Source organism: Alligator mississippiensis, chromosome 5 (assembly GCF_030867095.1).
Source record: "Alligator mississippiensis isolate rAllMis1 chromosome 5, rAllMis1, whole genome shotgun sequence".
NCBI lineage: Eukaryota > Metazoa > Chordata > Crocodylia > Alligatoridae > Alligator > Alligator mississippiensis.
This window is the reverse complement of record NC_081828.1, coordinates 25,951,484-25,970,491: the sequence shown is the minus strand read 5'-3', so window position 1 is coordinate 25,970,491 and position 19,008 is coordinate 25,951,484. Positions and strand designations below refer to the sequence as shown.

At 38.3% G+C, this 19,008-nt stretch overlaps 1 long non-coding RNA gene across 1 annotated transcript in view; it reads right to left on the bottom strand.

Moving 5' to 3' along the window:
- LOC132250753 (uncharacterized) overlaps nucleotides 1-19,008 on the bottom strand; it is a 45,619-nt gene that overhangs the window by 2,589 nt on the left and 24,022 nt on the right. The window contains exon 2 of the long non-coding RNA XR_009462355.1: nucleotides 9,471-9,586. This is a non-coding gene — a long non-coding RNA (uncharacterized LOC132250753). The remainder of the gene's footprint in view (nucleotides 1-9,470; nucleotides 9,587-19,008) is intronic.

The window sequence follows — 19,008 nt, the reverse complement described above, 5'->3', positions numbered from 1 at the left end:
TAAATATAGGACCTGCAGCAAGGCTGCACTGGGCATTTTGAATGACCCAGGGTATGAGGGATTTAGAACCAAAGTGGACTTAGGTGCCATTGTGTTGTGTCCCTGAAAAACATTCATACAAAAGGTGGGTGGATTTTCTCCCTCTTTGTTGCATTTTTGAGACTTAATCTTAAGGGTAAGATGATAGGATCTGGCCCTCAGTGATTTTAAGGTGTATTAGGTGCTACAAGCAGAGAAATACAAGCTTGTAAAACAGTTCAAGGACCTGGCAGAAAAATGTCATTTTCTCTTACCAAAAGGAGACTGTTCTCAATATAAAATAAAGATTTGCTTCAGTTTATCGAGTGGGAAAATTTCAGCTTGGTCCTGTGAAAAGCACATTCTTCATTATCTAAATCTGGTATTAGCATTTCTATTCTGCTTTGATAGGTGGGCTACACAAAACAGCAGCATTTTGTCCCTCATAAAAAATCCTCTAAACATATAGTTAAACAAATAGGGTTTCACTAACCTCTTTCTTATTTTAATGTATTTTGCAAAAAATTACATCAAAATACCAGGCAGGAAAACTGAGGCCTGGTTCCATTACCCCTTCCCATTGTAAATGGGGAAGGACAAAGCTACAGTTAAGGGTTTTAATTTGTCATTGTACTCTTTGTGCAGCCATTTACACCAGCATAAAGTTAGCATAAGATGTTACAAAATTAGAATAGTAAAAAAGTTGCACTTTTCTTGCACATATAGAAATAGCTACCCAAAATACAGGGTGGCAACAAACTGGACCCAGTAGAGTTAAACTTGCAAGGTTAATGAGGCAGTGAAATTGGAATCGGGTCCCCTGCTTTCTGGCATTTTTGAGAGACTGTAATAGCATGATCGTCGATTATTGTTAACAAACAATATACATGGCAACTTAGTCTTTTGCATGACTTTCCCAGGATATTTAAAAGATTGACTAAAGCTCCAGACTGTGCTTAATAACCAGTTAACACCTTCACTCTTTGGCACAATGGCTTTTACAGTAAGGGTGCAACTTTCTTGCAGGCTGATCTGAGACTAGAATGAACTCTCCCAGGAGCTAAGGACCATGCAATAATGCACTACCACCTACTCCCAGTTCAAGGCACATTTTTTGACATTGACTTTTGCAGTGTTAACCATATATACATAAAACAAACACACCCAAAACATTTTACTGCTCTTACTTCTCCCGCTGGAGAGAGAATGAGAGAAGAAACATGCGACAGATGCCATTCATGTTGCTTAATGTACTAGTAAAAGCTCTTGGATTCTACTGTGATGATGAGCACAATAAACTTTGGAATAGAATAGAACTAACAGTAGTTTTCACACAAGCTCATGGAGAATTAGTTGGTAGGAAATTAAATCATTGTGACACCTCTGTTCCTTGTCAGCAATCCCCATGAGCAAATCTACAACTCCCTTCAGAGTGTAAGTAATAAGGAGAAATCTCTGCAAGAATCTATTATAACCAACATTGTTGTTATGTTAATTTTTTTTCTGGCTTGCAAGATTTCTTTTTCTCTCTTAGTCTATTAGTTGTTTCTTGTATTGTCAAGGTAAGTATATGGCCACATGTCAAGGGAAGGTAGGATAGGTTGGTCTTGCAAAAAAATATATATGCCACCACAACATGTATAAAACCTCACATTTGCACGTGAAAAATAAAAATGTTTGGAAGGCTTGTCTCTTCATGAAAACTTCTGTGCATTTTTTAAATATATCTACACAAACATTATTGAAAACATCAGAAACATTATCAAAATGATTTGCAATAATATTTTTGAAAACTAAGAAAAGTCAGGGGAAGAAAATGTGTAAAATCTTTTTTTTAAAAACAAAGGGATTAGTTGTGGAGCTTTTTACATTTAAAAGAACTTTAAATTTTAAAATTTGGATTAGTTTTTCTCTTTCAACCAGCCCAAAGAGCCAGTAGTAGTTTCTGTTGACCAAAATAACTTTACATTTATAAAGTGCCTAGTGTTTTACTATTTTCAATGGAGAGAGATAAAATATATGTACATACATATATGAGTTCATCAATAAAAGAGTTTAAAAGATGCCTAATGAAATGTATATTAAGTAATAAAAAATCAGTTTGGCTTTATGTGAAATTCAGTTTTGTAACTAATATACCTATTTCAAAAATCCTTAATTTTAGACATTCCATCTACTCATATTCCAGATTTCAAATTGAAATTCATAGTGAGTTCCTTAAAACTGGACCAAACACATCAGATTGTATAGCTTGATATTACCATGTGGCAACTTGTATGGCTTTATCAGATCATTTTTTGGAGCAGCAGACTAAAACAGATCAAATCTACCTAGACTCCATGAGGGCAGGGGATTTGTAAACACCAAATAGATTGTATTGCATTTTCAAAGTTACCAATGTAACTATCTTTAGAACTGTGAATAAATAATAAAGACAAAGGCATCATTTTATTTGTTTTCTAAAAAAATAGGTCCCTTTCCTCTGACTATATGCACATTAATTGCTGTGATGGCTCAAGGGTGAACTGCACCTGTAGTCTGTCCTCTAGTTTTTCCTTTGTTCCTCTTCCTGTGTTCAAATAGCAGGCATCTACTTATTCTTTTTCCAAACTGGAACTCACTCCACTTTAAACCGGATTTCTATGCTATTCTGAAGTAGTTAGTCTCCAGGGTACTACCCCATCCTGCCTTCTTCCTGATTTCAGACTAACACAACAGCTAACTACCTCTCTCTACTCATTCCCATGCAGAGTAAAAGATATCTTATATCCCTTTGCATGAGCGCAAGCCCTCAGGAGACAGGTTTGGCTTCATCTCTCTCCAAGTGAAACTCTGCAGTTCATTGCTCTTTTAGGGTAGCAACCTTCTGTTTCTAACCTTGGCAACAGGACAGGCCCTTGCAGCACCTTTTTCACTCCTAAAATGTGCCTAATGGTTCATTAACGTGACTTCAAACTACTCTTTCCAGATATATTCCCCATTTCCCAAAGGTACATAGCAAGCACAGGAAAGTTAAGTTAAATCTGCAATGTCCTCATACCTCAGTTTCTGTTCATCATCCCTCTCAAAGTTTAAGCAGAACCAGATGCCTCAGAAAAACCCTCTAGTTCCAAGGGCCTGAATATCTGTGCAGTCTCTCTCCTCATGCAGCTGCCACTGATGCTCTTTCTTTCTTCTCTTAGGCTGGGTACAGACATTACATGTCATGCTTTAGCACTCTAAGGAAGTAACTGAACAGTTCATGGCTTTGAGAGTGCTTAAAAATGATGGATCATGCTCTGAGCTAACCCTGGATGGATGTGTACTAACCTAAAGCACTTTCTGTTAGAGCACTTTATTGAATGTCTGTGCCAGATCTCATTGAGGGTTAACTTTGAGTGCAATTACTGCCTTCCCAGGCAGTGTTGTGCAGGGCTGCACTCTATCCTCAAGCAGAGCTCATTTGCTCTGCCCAAACCTGGGCTGGCCCTGCCCGCTTGGGTGTCACTGACCCTAGTGTGTGACAGCCTCTGATTCCAGCCCAGCACACAGCCTTGCCAAGGGCAGTGGCAGAGGTGGGGGAAGGGAGTTTCTGTCCCTGCAGCTGTCCTGGCCCTGCAGCACACTGCAGCCTGCAGCCCAGTTGAGGGGGAGGGGCTACGGAGAAAGGGCTCCAGGGTCTTTCTTAATGCAGCTGCCCCTACTGGGCTGTACCCAGCATAGCCTGGACAGGGGAGCTGCAAGGAGAGGGGTTGTTGCTGGGGTCTCTTCCTCCCACAGCAGCCCTGGCTAGGCAGGAGCGAGCTGCTGCCTGGCTGGGAGAGGAGCTTGTAGGGGGAGGGCTCTGGGGTCTCTCCCTGCAGCTGCCCTTGCTGCACTGCACTGCTGTGCAGCCCAGGTGGGGGAGCTGTGGGGAGAGGGGTCTGGGGCACTTCCGCCAGGGACTTTTTGAATGTCTGTACTTATCCTTAGTTGGTGATTTGTAATGGCTTAGCATCTCTTTCATCTTAGGCTCTGGTTCTGAAGGAAGGCAGGTAGACCTTTCTCACTGACCAACTTACCCACTAGTCTTTTGGTATTTTTTCTGGAATTCGTCTGTATCTGACATTTTCTGCTTGTTTCCTCTTAAGACCATCATTTGATATATCTGCATGCAGGCAAACAGAATAGGAGGTAAACTGAAGTGCCTGCAGTACCTACTTTTTCTCTCAATTTTTGAAGGGGAACTCTGAAGAAGACTTTGAGATTGTCAGGAATTTGAAGGCCTCTTAACCATAAAAATAATGGGAATGCAGTGTCTAAATCTGCTGGTTTTGAAATTCTCACTTTAAAAGTTTTGACTAGATGTTTTCTTCTGAGCTTCTCCTAAATGGTGATCTTCCGAGGTCCCTTCCAGCCCTAATGTCTCTGTAATCTATGAAGTCTATGAAATACATTTCTTCTTTCTTTAGTTAAAAAAACAGATGTCCCTTAACTAAGTGGGAAGGAAGAGAACTGCAGCATAAATGTCCATTTCTCTCACTTCTCATTTGGAGAGATCAGGTCCTCTTCCCTGTTTCAGGAGCCATTGGAATAATTTGGAAAGATACTAATATTAGCACTTGCATAAATTAAACCTTTCAGCCCCCAAAGTGACTTCAGGATGCCCTTTTTCATTAAAACTACTTTGCATATTGCCAAAATGCTCTGCTTAGAAGCAGATTTTAAAACAGAGAGCTGATAGGCAGAAATCAACAACATTGCAAAGAAGAACTTTAAGGTCAAACAAATCAGTAAACCATTATTGAAAGATTTTTTCTGGGTTAGGGTTTTCTGTTTGCTCAGGAATTCAAACATTCTTCACATTTCCTGATGCAACGCTTACTTTTTAATTCATCACATTTATTTTTGCAGAGAAGCGATATCTGAGATTGAATTTTAGCAGCAAGGTTAGCCTTTCCCACTGTATTATGTAAGGCAGAGAAATTTCTTCATGAAGGGTATAAAGCATACCTAACTTTTAGTTACCTCATCATTCTCCGGTTACAATATCCCTTGCATTGTTTCACTATTAATATTTATTCTAATATATATACTTTCCTAAGCAGGACAGGACAAACCTATGTCAGATAGGATTTGTGCAGATGTTCATCTTCGTGAACTCCTGGAAAAAGAAATGCAACATTGGGTGCTGACAGATGTGCAGCTCCCTACTGTAACTCATGGTGCTTCACAGGAAGCACCATGAATTTCAGGGACCCCTCTTCCCCCCTGCCAACCCAATAGATGTTCTCTGCTGTGTCTGTGGGGGTGGAGAATTGAGCTCCACTTTGGAGCCACCGGCATGTCTGCAGCTTCTTTCCTCTAGCCCCACTCTGCTCCTCCCAACTCTGGTGCTGTCTTTAGGATGCGGGGTGGGGAGGGGGAAGAGAGTGGAGGGAGCTCTGTCTGTTGTTTGCCCAGTCTGTACTGGGGAAGGGGGTGGATTGGAGTCCCCCCTACCTTGGTTGGCCTCCAATCTGCACACCTCCCCCCTCCAGTGTAGGCAAGGCAAACCCCAGACCAAGCTCCCTCCCCTTCCTTTCCCCACTTCCATCCTGAAGACAGCACCCAGGGTGGGGCTGGGCTTTATGATCTTAACCCTGCCCCTGGGCTGGCACTAACAGAAGTTAAGGAAGGTGCTCCACTTGTTAATGAGGGTTCATTTGTCACACGATCAGGCAAATTTAAAGTGCTCTGCAGCTGCGCACTTCTATCGGGGCATGGCTGAAGAGTGCTTTCAGGGGGCTGATCATGAGACAAAACATTACTTCCATCCGTGCCTGTGATGTTCATTCTGTGCTTCTCAATAATAGATACTTTCAGCAGTACAGATATAAGATCATTTGGATACTCTGGGCCAGATTTATTGAGTCTGAAGCAGTATTTCAGGGAACTGCCTATAGGAGCAAATGAAGTACAGCTGAGTGCCTTCTCAGTGTAGAGGTCACATTGAGGAAAAAGGGCTGGAGGGTGCAATGCAGAACAGAATTTTGCTCTGCCAGTCTTGGCACAGCTTAGAGCATCCCACTGCTATTATTCTCCTTTTCCGGTGCTTGAGAAATGCAAATCCACACAGTCAGTTTACTTCAACATAGGGCTAAGTTATATACAATAGCTGGCAAATTTTACAAATTTTCACTGAGCAAAATCTAACTTTAGACCTTCCCCGAGAAAAAACTACAATGAAGAGTCCCATTCCCCAGATTTTCCTTTAGAAATGTGAAGGAGGTTATCAGTTTCCATACAAGGAAGAAAAGGTATGTTTTTAGCCCTTGATCTTGCAAAGGTATGTTTTTAGCCCTTGATCTTGCTTGGGATATTTAAAAATGATGAAGGACAGGTAGGATATAAAAATCCTATTTTTCAACATACACATGTAAGCATGTGCATGCACAAGCAGGGATAAGCATTATCTTTCATGAAAGTCTTGGTATTTAGTCCAAAGAATCACCCCATTAGTCCTCCCCACAATCTTTATGCCAGTCTCATGTATGTTGACATAACTGTGTTGACCAAAAAAAAAAAAAAAGAAAAAAAAAGATTACATCTGGGGTACGGTGAGGGCCATAAAACCAAACCAAGACCAAACCCAGCACAACTGTTTCAGAGACCCATCCAAAATTTGCTAAAGCTGGCTTTGGCAGTTTGCTAACCTCAATATTTGTACTATTCAAAGCATTTCCTAGAGTAAGTATGGAGAATTTAAAAAAATCTGCAGCTAGAGCCAAATCTTAGGAGGTGATGAGCTTGCCCTTTGAAGTCACTTAGAGTTTAAGGCACCCAGCACCTCACAGAATCTGGCTAATACTGAGAGTCTATTTATCTTGAATAAAACTGACATGACTATATATGACAAAAGGAGAGACAGAGAGGCTGTGGGAAAAAATACATGTCAAAAAAAGACAACTCTATTGACTTCAATACAATTTCATGTACTGATACCAGGGCTGAATTTGTCCTTGTAGATAAAATGATAGACTGGACTTACTAAAAATGTGCTACAGAAAATGAAGTAGAAAAATAAATAATGCTTGTTACATTAAAAGATAATTATTTTTCTGCCAAAAGTAGATAGCAATTCTATTGTATTTTGTTTGTTCTGCCTCTAGGAAGCAGGCAGCAAACTGCTATGAAAATAGGGAATGTTGTTGTTATATAGAGAGAAAAACCAGCCCCCAGTAAAAGTGGAGGTTGAAATCATATAAAATATTATTTCTAACATATCTTTTTACCTTTTTCATTATTACCCTATAATTTCGGACTAGCCCAATTGGATTCAACTGAATTGGGCAACCCCAGAAAGAGGATTAAAGCTGGCTGAATTTTCTCTCCTTCTGTTTCACCACAAATTTATATCTGTATCCCTATGTATTTATTTCTGTGTATTATTTATACACACATATATATACACATACAAACAGGCACAGTGTGAGCAAACATGGCCTACATTTTTACAAAGTGAGTCATTCTTTTCTGGTAAGAAACTTAAGCTTCTTCTCTGGTGAGAATTGCATTAATTTTCATTAGCATCATTTCTAGTTTATTAATCTCTTCATGATATTGGTTTAAGGAGCATCAGGAGTGGATTCAAAGTCCATGGTAATCAGTGGGAGTCTTCATGAATTTTAGGTCTGGCTCTTGATGCCTGAATGAAATTATTTTTTTATTAGCAAAGATAACATTATGCTTTACAAGGGAGGTCAGTGTCATTATCTACATTTTATACACAAAACCCCTGAAAAATATGCAAGGGCCTAATGGTCTGTTCTTGCACACCTCATTCTTTCATGGTCTAGCTGTAAGACTTTATATTATTTTGACAAGAAGACAAAAACCAAATTTTGGATCTGTTCCAGTAACCCATTTGTACATCGAACTGCTGGTAAATTCAGTGAGAATTCTGCCAGCAGGATTAGATATTTCTGTCTAGATGACACTTCTTAGCCATTTTGAGCTCAGTGCTGTAGTGTTCAGGCAGAAGTACCTATGAAGTTAACAGAAAAAGTTTCGCTTCAAAAAGGTTTTGTCATCCTGTCAGAGACTTAAGAGTTGCTGTTCTTGCAGAAAACATTGCACTTTTATCACAGATCAAATACTTTATTTTACAAAGATCATGTTTGGCTACAGTGTTGGCCTGATTTGCAGAGATATTGAGAATTTGTAACTTCTTGTGAAGTCAATGGCTATTTTTCAACCTTCACTGACATAAATGGGGCTTCTCCCACTGATTTTAATTGGTTTGGATCAGGTCTGATTGAAACTGTGGGTTCTCAGCACCTCTGAAAGTCATTAACTTCTATTCATCTATATCTTAATGTCAAAATATCTACTTATCTGCTGTCTACATTTACATAGCTATGCAGAGATATCTATGGAGGGCTGGAAGGGCAATTTTCTGAGGGTTACTAAGGGGCTCTGTTCTTTCCCAGTTGCATACTGCTTTTATGGCAGGGCAAACCCTGTGCAGCAAGATGCTATCCCCTGCAGCAAATCAGTGCACCAATCTAGGACTTGCTCTCCATAATTTTTTGCCCCACCTCTCTATAATCTATCTACATATCTGTTGCTATTCAATCTTCATTATAGCTATAAGTCAGCTTTAGCCATGTCAGGCTGGTAGCAACCTGCAGAGGGGAACCAAGATGCTCAATCTGCCTACCCAGAAGGTTGTGAGTAAGCCTACCCTTCGCAAGCACTCAAGAGATGTAAAGACAGAGCTGCAACACTATTGAGGCTCACCAGCAAACTCCTATATGGTAGTATACTCCCATCACTGACCCAAATGCGTGCTTGTACTACTGTACGTGCAGTCACTAGCTCCTTTGACCCATTCATGTAATCCAGAAGAAAGGGAAGAAACAGAAAGCATATAGCAATGTGACTCACCTTGACCCCGGATTCAGTCAGATGCACCTTTGAGAGAGACACCTGGGGTATTGTTACACCTTCAGGAGCATCCTTTAGTCCCCAATTGTTCTCTGCTGTCTGCTGCTTGGCCACTGAGAGCAGACTGAGATGCTCCAGAAGTCACCTCCCTAACTGACGGCACCCCAGATTTACCACATCCCCCAAGTCTCGCCAGCTCTTGGAGGGGATTTTGCCAGGTAAAGAAACCACACACTTGTCTGGTCATGTGCTCAGAAATGACAGATTTCCATCCCCCCCACCTTGGAAGAACCCTTGTCCTTATGGCAAGGCTTAAGTATGGTTTCTTACTTACATTGGTCATTTACATTCATTATGCATTTGAGTCTTAGGGAGCCCATACTATACATACAACTCCCTGCCCTCCTCTCTCCCTCCCTTCAAGGGTGTATCTGTTTAGCAGACCACAAGTCTTTCCTGATCCAGTTATGACCCAGGGAGTATTTGCAATATATTTACATCCTTTCATACATATCCTATGAATATTATCTCTCACTTAATTTCCCCGGTGTGAAATATGGCCTTACCTGAATAGCCAGGTGTTTTTTCTTGCTACAGGTCTCTCCTTTTAAAAATGTAGATTCATCAGTGTCTGGGTTGACCTGTCTCAGTTGCATCACCATGTCCACAAGGATCTATTTGACTGGGCATTAAACATACCAATGTCAGACGTTAATTCTCAGTGATTACTTCTCTCAAGTGTAAATAGGGAAGGAAAATTAAGTTAATCATTGCCTAACTAAACAGTCCTGGCCAAAACATGAAACAAAAAAGTACATTCATATCAAATACCACAATTCATGCAGACATAATAATGATAAGGCTAAATGCAGCTTGCTGTTACATATAGAGAGGCAATATGTGTCATATCAGAAAGCAAACTCAAGAAAACATTCATGACACCCCATGAACACTTCAAAATATTGTTGGTTTGTGACAAGTATGTAATAAATACTGAACTCATCTCACAGCAGTTGTTATATGAATTCAGCTGCCACTAGTCATAAGCATGGGTGGATTTACAGTTTTGAAAAGGGGGGGGGTGCAGTTAGTATGGTGCATCAGCCCATATAACACAACACATTTTTTTTTATGTAAGAATAAACTAGAACCTGTACTAGTATGTTATGGGCCTCAGGCTATATTATTCGGTTTAAGATCAACCCTACTATTCAGGAAATCTTGTTGCACTGACTATAGAATTGTCCAAAACAATAAAACCTCCTTCTCTTAATTTTCCCTTAACAGTAAATAGGCGCTAGCCATGACTGAGGAACTATCTTACTTCAAAGTGTGAAATTTCCACCCAAGAGGCACTACCCAGAGTATGAAAACTGAAGACAGCCAAGCTTCTTGACATGCCACCCTGCTAGCTAGTTCCCACAGGTGTACCAACTGATTAATATGAGGTGAATATACCTGCCTTGATCTCTGAATCAATTCTCCAGCTTAGTGAGTGATGGGAAGGACTCTCCATGTTTTGTTTTCTGGTAACATATTTGCCAACATCAGTAGGCTGTTTCCTTCTTTATATCTAGCCTAGCTGCTCATCAAACCAAGTGGATTACCTGTGAAGCTAGTCTTAGTAACTCCTGTGTTCCAGGTATCCATTGTCAAGGAATGAAGACATTCTGTCTCTCTCCCTAGACTCTCTCTCTCCCTGGTTTCAGGATTAAACCTATGTATCCAACTTAAAAATTAATGCTTTTATACCTCACAAATTATCCTTAGCATCTTGCACAATGTTAGGCTGTATAGGAATTACATAAAAACTATATATTTCATAGGAAGCACTGGGCAGTGCACCTGAGCTGACCACTGGGAATCCTAATTTAGTGTAACATAAGCAAGGAACAAATGACTACCCTCCTAGAACAAAGATGAACAAGCAAATGATAATAATGTTCATATACAAAACTGTACAAAAAGACTATAAATTTAGCGAACTATTCAGTATCTACCCAGACTTCCACTGCAACTGGCTAATTTTAGGTTGCCAGCCATAACAAATGAATTTCTTGTCTTCTGACTGTTGTGACCAACATTGGAAATTAATTGAATTCTTAATACTGTTGCTATAGACTCTTCTTCTGTTTAAGAAAAAACTTATCAAGGCAAATCAGGACAAACACAAATTGAATAGATGTTAAGGTTTTCTAGCTGTAATGGACTAGAAAGCATATCCTATTGTTATTATATCCAAAACATTTTGAAAGTACAAGCAGAGGAATGCATCTCTATCATCTGAATTTAATACAGAATCATGTTCTTCTCCTGTCACACAAAGAATTTGTTATAGATTTTATCTGGAATAAAAGCTAAGTCAGTAGTGCCACATAATACATTTGTAAAGGTTAGAGATATTTTAACCCTCGTCTGTGACCAGAATTTTAATAGCAAGCATCCTCTCTGAAGCAGTCCTAGTGAGGGAAATGCTTCTGTAGACATTAATGCAAATCAGTGTAGAACAATGCCTACACAATGTTGCAATGGGGTCATTGTAGAATCATGTCCTTGAAATTACAAATTTATGACATAAGTAAAAATATATTATTACAAATTCTGTCAATCTCCTGTCTTTGTCACAGATTTGTGTTGTTGCAATCCAGAGAGATTAAACCATTTTATTGCTTAAACTGTCACGAAGACCTGCAAAAACAGAACAGCAGCATTACTTTAATGACTTTCTTTTTGAAATGTGCATTGTTACAATCCATGCATAATGAACAGCGAATCCACAGAAGTATTGGTTTTATCCATTTGTATTGCAGTTTCCAAAAATTCATGAAGTACTCCATCTTGAACTTCACTAATTAGGGGAACAATTAAAGAAGCAAACATTTCATCAACAGGAGTTCTGTTCACAAGGGGTTTGCAGAATCAGGCTCTATATTTGAAACTGGATGGGCTGTAACATGGAAAATTAAAAGCCTGATGGAGGAAATGGTTATTTCTTTTTATCCAGTTATATTTATGACTGAAACTTTTCTGGCAGAATCTATTTTCTACTTTAATTGCTCTTTATTTCTTTGCTAAACTTGAGAGATTGAAATTCCTATACAATGTAGTTTAGCAGTGACTGTGTAGCTAACAAGGTCACCATACTTTAAAGAGACAAGAGACTTAGCACACAGTTTCAACTGAGCAAATGGAATTGAGGGTGTGGGCTTGGTTTACTTAGTTTGGTAGAACAAGTGATTTGAACAATGTTTCCCTAAAATTAACAACAGTAAAAATATCCCAAATGAAATCTCAGGGTTTAGGTCCATGGCCATAACTAAGTATACTACTAGTTAAGGCTTACTTCGGCATATGGTCATTTTCATCCGAACTGCAAGACTCTTTGGGGATAAATGATGATTTAATTAGTGGACTCCATACACAGCTTCAACTTTTACCTTTTCTCCTTAAAACAAATCTCTAAAAAGCATTGACAGAAGTCTTGTTTTGATTATCCCTTTATCTTTCAGCCATAGATCAGTATCAGGGCATTTTCCCCTTCTTTTTGTTCATAATCCATTATAGAAAATACTGTGGATGTCTGCAGCATGACTGAAACTCCACATTACGTTTGCAATTATCCATAAGATTTGTGTAGCATAAAGCAAAAATGTTTGCTTTAAGGGGACATCTGCTATAAATAAAATGATACTATAAATTTTCAAGACAGCCATCACCTACTTTGTTGTCAGAAAGGCGAAAAGTCTCAGCTTCCCAGCACAGGTTCCTTCTCGGCCTTTTGCCAGTGGGGTCAATAGCGTTTACTTTTGTGCTTTTTATAAGTACCCTCCCCCACTTTAATGAAATTAGCATGTAATGCTTTCGATGCCCGCACATATCAGCTTTCATTCTTCAGGGAAACATGTGAACATCATTAAAACATAGTTTCTCCCTCACTCTCCAAAATATTTCCTTAACAAACTTTATGAAATTCAAGCCAGGGGGTTCATTCTGATGCTATCTTTATTAAAGTGGCATCTGTTAATGCTGGTAAATGTAAGCATCTGTCATCGTTTCTGGTACAACCCTTTATTTTCAGGGGCTAGGAGACATCAATCTGGACTTAACATTTGTAATAAAGGTGCCATCTGAGGAGCAAGACCAAATGTTTAATTTGATTTTCTTCTTATGATTTAACCCCGCTTATCTCCCACTTAGGAGGCAGGGCACAGGAGCAGAAGAGAACTTTTGTTTTAACGTGGTTTGTCTTGTTCTGTTGCGTTACAGGCTGCATTATGCCTTCAAGGCTCAGCATCATAAAGAGTGAAAAGGTGTATTGCTTGGGCAGAGGAAGGAGCCTACCAGGTGCACATAGGGAGTGTGGAAGTTGTTAAGCCCTTTACAAGGCTGTTATATGTTCTGCTAGCTCTCCAGGTCACTATGTTTGTATGTGTGGGAGGATGTTGGAACAAGCTGTTTGCCTCACCCATTTTGAAGAGGCTAACATAATGTTGCTTAATGTTCTGGAAAGTTCATGGTTAGTTATTATGTCTGACATCTGCACAAGAGTTTAAAAGAGGCTTTGTGTGTGTGGGTGCCTTTTCTTCATAGGGTCCATACAAAAAAAACTTCAAACATGTGAATAGCTTGGAACCTTTAATCTCTTTTAAACTGCTTGGATGGAACATTTTAAACATGTTGGCTTCCTTGTCCAACAAAAAGAAAAGGTACCTTTCAAGTTATAAGGGAGTTTTCTTTGTTAGCAAGATAACCTCAATATTTCTTGTCACTTGGCTTGGGCTGGAATAAATGCTTTCTGATTGATAGGCTAAGTAAATTATTTTAGGAATGAATTAAGGTGCTCAGTCCTACTAATTCAAGTAAGAACAACAAGCAGTTGTAGGAATGTGTCTACAGTATAGCTGTTTGCACTGGTGTTCTGCAAGGGGAGCTCACTACACTTGCAAATTGCTGTTGCTTTTGCCATTAAAATCCCTGCTCATCATGGTTGGAATTGGTCAGTCAAGTACACTACTGCCTGTTCTGAAAAATCATACATTAAAAACCAATGGGCCAGATCTCTCTTGAAACAGAGATTGTGTAATAAATCATTAGGTTTAAAAAATAATATACATGAGCTTTTAAAAATAAGAAATGTAACAGCCTCTTCATTTGCCTTCTGGATTTGCCTTTGTCTTTAGGGTTCTGGGTTGCCCACAGACATGCTCGTTGGCATTCTAATCACAGCTCATCAGAGCAGAATCGATGCCTGGAGTCTGCCCCGTGCTCCAATTACAACGCTCCAGCTTCTCCTCATCGTCACATGTATCAATATTCCCCATGTTTGAAAACAGCTGCGGGGGCACTTTACATTTTGTCAAGTGAGCTTTAGTTAAAGTGCCCTTGTGCCCATTTTGAAATGTGGAGGTGGGGGCTTAATACACATGGTGGTGAGCTGTTTTAATTAGAGCTGCTTTCCAGGAACCTTTCTAATTAAAACACACCTCCCCTCTACCTCCAAGCATGTATATAGGCAGCCCTGGTTTCCAAGCATTTCTCTCCAACCATAGGACCAAGAAATGTCTTTTTTTTTTTAATGTTTTAAATATGAATACTGAGATTCTCATGTAATCCCATGCCTAAAAGATCTGGAGCCTTAAGCAAATCTCCAAATGTTGTGAGACTTGAGACAAAACCTGAGAGTTGGCAACACAATACTAATATAGTATTCAGTGCCTCTGTCCCCTTGCTTCTCTGTCATTGGAGAAAAAACTCATTCTAGGAAAAGTCAGAAGCTAGGAGACCGTTCCATTTTGCTTGGATTCCTCTACTTTCTTTCTGGTGTAAAAGGAGATGGTAAAATATATTTGTCAGATAGATATAGCTCACAGAACTGTATTAATCAAATAATATTTCATTAATAAGAGTTTACAGCTAATGCTGACATGCCATGGTTGGCCAGTTCACACAGAAAAAGAAAAGACAAAATATAATGAAATGACTTAATTAGGCCATAATTTTATTAATTTAACTTGTCTGGGAACTACAGCAATAACTGGCACAAAGCAGGTTATAATTCCTTCATAAATTGTTTCCACCTAGTGGAATTTCTTCCCAGCTGGTTCCCAGCTGCTTGCTAAAACCTCTCTACTCTGTCCTGTAAGAGAGATAAGGAGCTGGGGGGAAAAGGGAAGTTATCTCCTTCCCAATACAAGATATTAGGAGTCTCTAGTCTGTTCCCCTGGTGTCGTAGGTAACCCTCATTCATTTCTAACTCTGGTTTATTAGGGAACATAACCTCCTGTGAAATATAATAGACATGTGCCTTTTACAGACCCGACACATTTTAAACATCAACTCCTGAGCATCCCTGCTGGATTTTTGTCTTGTTCCAAGCAATCTGATGGTGAGGAAAAATGCCTTCCCAGTCAGTAGAACCATATCAATGCTAAGGATTTTTTTTTTTTTTTGTGGAGATAGGTGTATATCACTAAGATATTAACTGAAAATAATGTTTAAAGCAATGTATGCTACTGATCTGATATGTAAGTACATAAAAATATGAGGGGAACTACTTCAATATTTTAAAGAGAGCTGATTGGAAATTATCGGCTAGAACATTTTTTGGCAGAAAATGCTGAATTGATAAAAACAAAACTTTTGAAGGAAATGCATCTGTTATGACCAATTAAAAAAAATGGAATGAAGTATTCCAAAAGATCAAAATGTTCCTTAGCCAAATGAAACACTTAGGGTTTTCCATTTCAAAATTAATTTGTGTTTCAATTATTTTATTTTATATTATATAAGCATTACATTTAAAATAAATGTTACATATTGACATGATATACAATATTTCAATCAAACTAAAGTGTGTTTTTTTGCTGGAATTTGATAATTTTGAAAATTCTTGTTTGTGTTGCCTTTGGAATGGAAAAACAAGAATCACAGATTTTTCCATGAGACAGAAAATTACTTGAAATTTGAACACCCTTTTTGTATTTGTTCTTCAGGAAAAATATTCCTATCAGCCCACACCTTGAATGGTTGGGGTGACTCTGCAACAAAAAAGCATTGCTTGTTGACTGCAGAATGGAATCAGTTTTGAAATACAAGAAACACAATTTGGGCAGAGTTTCTTAACTTTGCAAAATTTGGACTTAAGCTTGCAAAGAAACCCCTGAACACACAGACTTACTTAAATTCCCCATGTGCATAACTTTTGTAGGTCTGGCTTTATTGTGCAAAGTTTCTTATGTGGCTTTCAAGGATGATCTCTAAACAAACTTTATTAAATCACAAAGGCCAGAATAAAAGATTTAAATGGATTCTATTTTGTAAATGGTTTAGACCTTAAAATTGTCATTTAATACAGCAAACATTTGTGAGCAGTTTATTAGAAAAAGACACCAGGCTGATCAAATTTAAGGAAAACTGGCAAGTAAATTTTAACCAGATGCTGCAATGATTCTTTCTGTTTCAATAAGAACCCAATCCAGCAAACTTTATGCAAGTGCTTAACTTTACTATTATGAATATTTTCATTGAAATCAACAGGGAAAAGTTAGCTTTGTGTATAAATGTGTTCAAGATTGGGGCCTAAATATATATTTTTAAACACATGCTTAAGTAATATTAAAAAAATCTTCTAGGAAAAAAGTTCAAGTTATTAATCTGGTGGTGCCTGTTCAAAAGACAAGTATCAGCTAAAACTTCAGTGGCAAGAAATATTATTCATATTTATTTCTTTCAAAATAATTGTCCTTTCTCTTATGGGCTCACATCCTTGCCATGTTTTCTGGATTCCTTTATCATCTCTTGTGTTGCATCCTACATTATATGTAAGAGGTTAAAAAACTTTCCAGTATTATCCTAAATTACAATGTATGAAGTATCTGCACTAATATGTGAAGGAAGCTTTTGCATTTCTGTAGTGATTTATTCCCATCTGCATGTGTGTGAAAGATCCCTTCATCAAAGCTAAGCCTTGTTCTCAGAAGATTTAGCTTATGATGTGATGATATGGTATAAACCTGTTTGGTGCATTGACCTTAATGCACAAACAAACCACCTCTGTCAGCTAGTCTATATCTCTCACAGACACTCGTGTTTAAGAAAGCTTTCAATGTTTTTGTGGTTTATATCTTGATGTTCTACCACAAAAATGGATTCTTTTATCTAGTCAATTCTCTACTATATTTCAGCTTTAGCACATAGGGAAATTTATCAGTATTTTCAAAAGAGCATAAGCAACTTAGGAATCTGCCTGTCTTTCAGTGAGAATTGGGCACCTAACTCCCCTAGACTTATTGAAAACAGTCTGAATGACTATTTATTTATAGCAATTATATTCATATGCAGCACCTTGTTGTTTTCTATGTGTAATTTGTTTTACTTCCAGGTAAATATCATTTTATCTACTGATTTATGTATAAACCTTTTCAAAAACATTTTAGGCATAGATGAACAAATGTAAAAGTAGCTCATATTTACACATATTCCCATTTATTTCAGTAGAAGTGAAGTGCCCACAAGCCTTTATGGATCCAGATATAGTACCTTAACTACATATAGTATCTCATGGGCTTTCAAACATCTGTATGGAAATTATGTCTTACTTTCAGCTATCTCAAAGAAAATCCAGAATAATTAGATAGATATTATCCATTAAAAATGCTGTGCTGAAAATCTTTAACTAGCATATGAAAGATTTTGTACCTCAATATATAGGTTTTAAATTAAAATACCTAATTTTGGAAAAGATCAGTGGGTAACAGTGTATAAAGATCTATAACTCAAGAACTAATTTTAGCTCTTCTGTACCTACTATCAAGAATGGGGCTAGGGTATGTAATGACACCAAAGCAATTCCTAAATTCGTATATGAACTTAAAAGGGTACCATGTTCACTGAAATACAAGATGAGGTCCTCCCACCAATCCACATGGGGAAAAAAGGCCCCCCATCTTATATTTGCAAACAAGGACACCTCATTAAATATATCATCTATCATGAAACTGCTGCCAAAAGCTGTATGTGTTCAGTAACGGAAACCAACTATGAAGCTGATTAAATGTAGACAACATTGATCATGACTATAAAACACACAGCCCATATTGGGCAAACATACTGACAAGAACCTTTTTTTTTGGCCCTTAAAAGCAAACAGGCAAGTGTTCCCTTCACAGGAACTGGCACAGGGCCTGGCAGCACTACAGTACCAGGCTGGCACTGGGAAGGCCAGAGCCAGCCCTGACACCCTCCTCTTGGTGCCAAAAATGCTTGATCTTAGCCAAAAGGCTGAAATGCTGATGGGAACCTACCACAAGGATAAGTTATTTGCACATGCACACATGGACTATATTATTTTCATGACTCAGCCAGAGCCACTTCAGCCAATATAACATTAATAAAATCTTTGTACCACAATAGAACTTCATGTAATTTTTATACCATATATTTGAAAACTGTTGTGGAAAGATATTTTTTAACTTGTATATATTTTCTTATAAATCCATGTAATAGATATAGGCCAAGAACGGAAAGTATTGTTGTATTACATTGGAAAGGGGTTATTATTAGGTTCATACTGATATAAAATACTCATATCAATCTGGCCCTTCTGGTTTTAAGATATAAAATGCTAATCTGTAACTCATCAAGGACAGCACGGTAATCTGAAGTGAAGAAATTTCTGAAGGAAATTTTATTCTTACAAAGACTTGTCCTTTCTTATGGCGCTACTTAACTGATGCAGAAATGGAACAGTATGAATTGTAACAAAAACTGTATGATTCATATGATCAAAAACTGTATTAATTGCTAACAGTGTACATTAAAAATAAATTTGGCGATCATAACTGTAGTAAGGTGACAGGGGTTGTTGTTGATCCCCACTAGGAGGAGGGTTTTAACTATAAAATCTGATTAATTCCTGCTGAATCACTGTAGTAGTTTTGGCTTATTAGCCCTGTCTTCAAGGTGGAAGTAACTCTTTAAGGAGAGAATGCTGGAATCCGGGACAGATGTTCTGGAGAAAAACCCTGATACGGAGAGGAAGAATTGTTTGATGGTTAGGGCACTATGCCAGTGCTCGGGAGACCTAGGCTCAGTTCCCTGGTCTGC